We start from the raw sequence: 6,000 nt of genomic DNA on the forward strand, positions 1-6,000 counted from the left end.
GTACTTTCTGTATTCAGCCTAGTTCTCTACTGTTTTATGATCCTTACATTTGTCATAAGCCTTCTTTTTCTGTTTCATTTTAGTCTCCGTATCTTTAGTCATGCGTGGATCTCTCGCTTTCCATGCCCTTCCTTTCTACCTCTCAGTGATGTGTCCAGTCTGTACCGGAAACCAACTCCTCCTTGACCTTCCCCGTAATTATTGTAAACCTAATGATATTATGATCAGTGTTCGCCAAATTCTGCCCCACTGTAACATGCTCCACCTGCCCAACTTCATTCCCCAGAACTAGACCCTGCATTGTATTCTTACTCGGTGGGCTGGAAACACCCTGTCCCATAACGTTATCTTGTACACATTTCAGGAACTCCTTCCCCACTTTGCCCTTTACACTCTTTACTGTCCCATTCTATATTGGGACAATTGAATCCCCCGTTATCAGAACTCTATAGTTCTTGCATCGTTCTGTAATTTGCCCCCAAATTTGCTCCTCTATCTCCTTCCCACTATTTGGTGGTCTACAGTTTACATCCAGTTGCGTAATAGCTTCTCTATTGTATCTTAATTTTAAACAAATAGTTTCTGTCTTTGAACTCTTGTCTACATCATCCCTTTCCAGTGCTATATTAGTGCATTCGATCAATACTGCCTCTCTTTCCTTCACTTCCCTATCTTTCCTGAATGCCTTGTGGCCGGGAATATTAAGTACACTGTCCTCCCCTTCATTGAGCAAGGTGTCTGTTATTGCCACAAAATCATAGAACCATTAAGCGACTTGAGCCTGCAGCTCACCAACCTGTTTTGCCACGCTACGTACATTTAGGCACATGCACTCCAAACTCATCTTTGACTGCTTTGGATTTGACCCTGTCTGATATCTCCTGTTTCTGAACTCTCTTTTAAACTAGTGTTATTTGACCTTCCCAATCCTCTGTGTTCTTTGCTTCTCCCCTCCATTGTTTCCTTCTGATGCTCATGCCCCTGCCAATTTGGTTCAAACGCTCCACCACTTCACTAGTTAGCCTCCCCGCGAGGACATTAGTCCCAGCTCTGTTGAGGTGCAATACGTCCATTTTGAAAAAATCCCTCCTGCCCCAGAACTGATCCCAATGTCCCAGGAATCTGAAGCCCTCCCTCTTGCACCATTTATCCATCTGTTTGAATGTGGCCGTTCAGGCTCTTTATTCAATTAGGAATTTATGTCTTTCGGGCGGGAAGACATAAGGCTTTGCCCGAACACCTCAGGTGGACTAATGTAACCATAGACAAGGGCTTGAAATAACGTCGATTTCATTGAAATGAAGAACTTTAACGGTTACAGATGATGATGAAACTGACACCTTTCTATTTGAAGAGCGCTACCCGAGGTATCGGGACCTGGACGATTTTGGAATAGGTTGTGACAAGTATGAAGCAGAAGCTCAACGGAAATCCACATCCCCAGGATTGTGTGGGCTGCGGTGGGGATTCCAGTTTCTGCTCCGTTCATTAATTTCAATTATTATCCATTCCAGAGAGTTTCACTTTGATGTTTTCTGTGGTATTATAATAGTTCACGCCAAGGACAACATGAACATTAGGAACAGGAGGAGGCCATTCAACCCGTCGGGCCTGTTCTACCATTCGGTTAGATCACGGCTGATCTTCGCCTTAAATCCATTTTCCCAACTTTGCTCCCTATCCCTTGATACCTTTAACTAACAGAAATCTATCTATCTCAGTGTTGATAACTGCAATTGACCCTCCGACTCGACAGTCTACATGGGCCGGAACTGTTTTACACCCGACCATTTCTAACAGACTCAGGACAGACCTGACGTAAATACACACATTCATTGTCTTACTGACTGTACGATTTCAACATTGTCGTTCTGGGTGCACGGGCAGGACATGTTGTAACGTTGACTTTATTTCTACTGTTTGGATTCAGAAAGAAGGAAATAAAACGGTTTTTGAAGCTACCGGTGCGACGAGGTGGCCGAAATCATGAGGCGATGCTAATGCAGTGCGCTCGCAGGGTCCGAATCCCATTCTCCTCGCTATTGTATTACAAGTTGGATGCAGCCCTACCGATGAATGTTCTATTGTTTTTTTACATTATGTAATTGGCTTGAAATCTATTCCTATCACTCCGGTGTTTTTTGTCTGTGTTTTCACATTTTGCATTCTGCATCAATGAGATCAACTGAATTTGGATAAATAAACATTCAGCTTCTATCTGCACATCATCTTGAAACATTCCAACATTTTCTCCACGTGCGTTGCGTCAATAAACCGTGTACATTCTGTCCTCTGGTGCTCACACATTCTCTGAATGTAAGTCAATCCTGTTGCTATTTCTGCAAGAAACAATTTGAAGTTTCACTTTCTTTCCGGTCTCGAGAATGAGGGGATGAAACTTTTGAAATTGTCGAATGTTTTCCTATTGAAGTGAAGTGAACCGTGTAAATCCGGTTAAACCGGCGGGTCGGAATCCCTTTAGATTGAGAATCCAGCTCTTCAACCTCTTCGCTAAAACAGCTCTGGTTTAAGAATTAAAGTCGTTGACCAGAAGCGGTCCCGCGGTGTTGGTCTGTGTTTAATCTCCACCATGAATGTTTAGCTTTACCCTAGAATCAGTTTGTCCAACGTCCTCACAGAAAGATTCATCCCCTCCTGTCTACTTGATTGGGGAAAATACAGAATATCAGCGAACCCCTGAATTTTTATTCGGCAATTGATTGATATTATTTATTGGAAATATAAAAGTAGCAGGGGGCACTTTAACCTAATTTGTAAACCCGTGGATGGGAACCTCTGGAAGTAATTTAACTCGGCAGTCAACACAGAGAGGCTGTGAAGCAAACCAAGGGCTTCTCCAAGCAGCAAATGAGGAAGGGGAAACGTTGCTCTCGCTGCTCTCTGGAACACAACGGTTGGAAAATGGGAGCAAAGAAACAAAACGAGCTAAAGGCACGGCTGGGGATTTGAACCCAGGATCCCCTGTTTATAAGAAAGGTGCTTTAAACACTGAGCCACGGCGCCCACATGAATATCGTTTTTTTCCAAAGTTATCGTATTGATACTTTTGCAAGCGACTGTATTGCTGCTTCCCCTTCATTGCGTCTGCGCAACAACATCAATCATGTGTTCATCGGTCTCTTCCTTATCCCCTGGCAGTAGATCTTATATCTAGCCCTATTCATCCTGTTGTATTCCCACACTCTCTCCACACTATCTGGTCTTATCCTATTACATTTCTCATCTCTTCCCACGAAATGCTGGTGAGTAATGTCTGTGATGCACCAGGCCTTGACCTCCTCCTGTGGGTGACCTCCTACAACTACTGCAGAATAGTTTAATGTGTGTGTGTTTTACATTAGGAAATGTGTATTAGCGCTAGTCTACCTGGAGTACCTATTCTCACACGAACGACAATGTGGCTTCAGAGCATTTAAATTTTAGGTAGTCTTACTGGACAAGACAAGTTGTACATTCAATATTTGGTGATATTGTTCACTTGGAATAATTAGTGCACAAATCGATGGTGCTGTACATGGAATAGAAAGCGAGATTGGATGGATAGGAACCGTTTGAAAGGATGGCTGATCGGCTGTGGGTGGCAGCGAAATTTTCTCGTGGCCGCGTGGATCTATTGCCAGCAGTTCGTTGATCTCCGGGTGTGAATCTCGCTTTGGGGCTTTCACTGATTACCAAATGAGAAATCCGGGTTGCGAATCTCAGTTAAGCGTCACTAGACTTTTGTTCTTCGTCAAAAATCATCAAACCGCTTGTTGCAGATGACAGGAGCGCCATTTTTCAAAGAAAGACGGCAGTGATGGATAGAAGTAAGGAAGACAAGAAGGAGAAGAAGGAAGAACGACTGAAAAGGAACAAAGGACAGAGCCTGAGTGAAAGAGTGAGAAGCTGAGAGGCTGAAGTCTGTGACTTTTCTCAGTCATTTCTTGCTGCCTCATATTTCATTTGCTGTTTTTGTCCAATCGTAAGGAGCTGCGGCGCGATTAATGACGTAAATACAGCGATTTGGCGATCGCCGTTCAAGGGAACGTTGGGCTGAGCGACGAAAACAACTTTTATCGTTTAATTCAACCTTTCGGAGGAGCGGCACAAATGTTCCAGAAATTATGGGCAAATCACGCCATCCCATATCTCACTTGCTGCAATATTTACCTATCGGTAATGGCGCACGCCGTGAATGCATCATTATGGCTCGAGGTCCCAGCAATTGAAGGATTATAAAGATAGTGAAATAATTCTGGTCCAACAGCAGTTAGACCTTGTTCCACTGCTGATACAAAAAAAACTTTTCTGTCCCTGCTCTGTCCACATATCCCAGTTATTCACACAGATAATGAGGCCGGTCCAGTATTGTAAAAACTTGGGGAGAGCAAAAATCTGTCTCATTCACCCGACAAGAACAAGCGTCGAACCGGGAACCAAACCAAATGGTAGCTGAGCACAGGCCTGGAGATTTCAGTGAATCAGCCGTCGGTGATATTAATCTCCCGATCAGGTCAATAAACACCAGACAGTTGTTTCAACCTCTCTGCCTGGTGCTGAATCCAGATATAAACGGTGGCAGGTGTAAACTGAGCAGCTCATCACTTCAACCACCTTTGCGCTTCACCCTCGGATCAGTTTCACCAAAACCGCTTCCTGTTTCTGGGTCAAATTCAATCTGATCGAGCGGATCAAAAACAAAAATCTCACTCATATTTCTCCAGGAGCGCAGTCGGCAAGATCTGGTTCCAGATCCTATTCCTGATTCTTGGAACACTAATCCCTGACTCGCCAGCACGGGATGCAAAGACAATTCTGATTGAACAGCAAAAACTGACGATTTCCAATGAAGTCCTGATGACGAGATTTACTGCAGCGCTCACTGAAACCTCTGTGGGGAAACACCGTGGGATTTCAAGGATTCCTCAAAATATTAAGGACCCGGATTTCAGTCAACACTCGGGAATGTGCTCCCAATATTTCTCAGTCACTTGGATGAAGGAATGGAAAGTTGCATATCCAAGTTTGCAGATGACAGTAAGATCGGGGGCACAGTTACCTGTGTGGATGGGATCAGGAAGTTACAAAGGGACAGAGACTCGCAAAACTGTGTTGAATGTAGTTCAATGTGGGGAAGTGTGAGGTAATTTACTTTGGATCCAATCAATCGGAAAATGTTCTCAATGTCGAGAGCTTAGGAACAGTGGAGGAGCAAAGGGATTTGTCTGTCCATTTGGAGAAGTACTTCGCTATTGGCCGCGTGGACTCATTTAAAGCCAGCGAGTAAAATGACTGTGGTCGGATTGAAATCTGCAATCTTCTGATCGCATCACAATTACCCCCGGAGTCAGACGCCTTATCCATTAGGCCACGCGGCCAATAGCGAAATACTTCGCCAAATGATCTTAAACACGGGGCAGGGTTGGTTAAGACTCTGATTGTATCTTTCACTTCCTTTCACTTTGTTGATGTTGTTCATTTACTGTTTTCTATACTTTAGCAAGTTAGTTCTACTGTTTCCGACTGATCAGGAAACTGAGAACTGAACTCCCGCTGGGTCTCCGAGAAACCTACAATCAGAATAAACAATGTTCAAATCTTTGATCAAAATGTTTCGCCTCCAAAGCGAATCTCTTTCGCACTCAGTCTGCACAATAGAGAGAGGGGAAATACAAAAAAAGTCAACTCGGTAAACTAAAAATGTACACGGAGAACAACACCGAACGGAGAAGGTGAACAGAGTTTACTATCCAAGCCTGACGAGACGAGTGGTCTCAACCTATCCTGTAAAATACGAACAATCCCCAATTCTGCTGGGTGTGATTATTATTTTCTGATTTTCTTTTTTTTGGTAAATATAAACGCGGACGGGATCCCGCACCACGGGGTAAACGGGTCAGATCCAGTCCTGGCGCTCATTGTTAATGTTAATATTGAGCACGGTATTCTATCCGTGTAATTATAACATCGCGGGTTTCTTGCAATATATTCGACACGTCC

This window comes from Heptranchias perlo, unplaced genomic scaffold (assembly GCF_035084215.1).
Source record: "Heptranchias perlo isolate sHepPer1 unplaced genomic scaffold, sHepPer1.hap1 HAP1_SCAFFOLD_44, whole genome shotgun sequence".
Taxonomy (NCBI): domain Eukaryota; kingdom Metazoa; phylum Chordata; class Chondrichthyes; order Hexanchiformes; family Hexanchidae; genus Heptranchias; species Heptranchias perlo.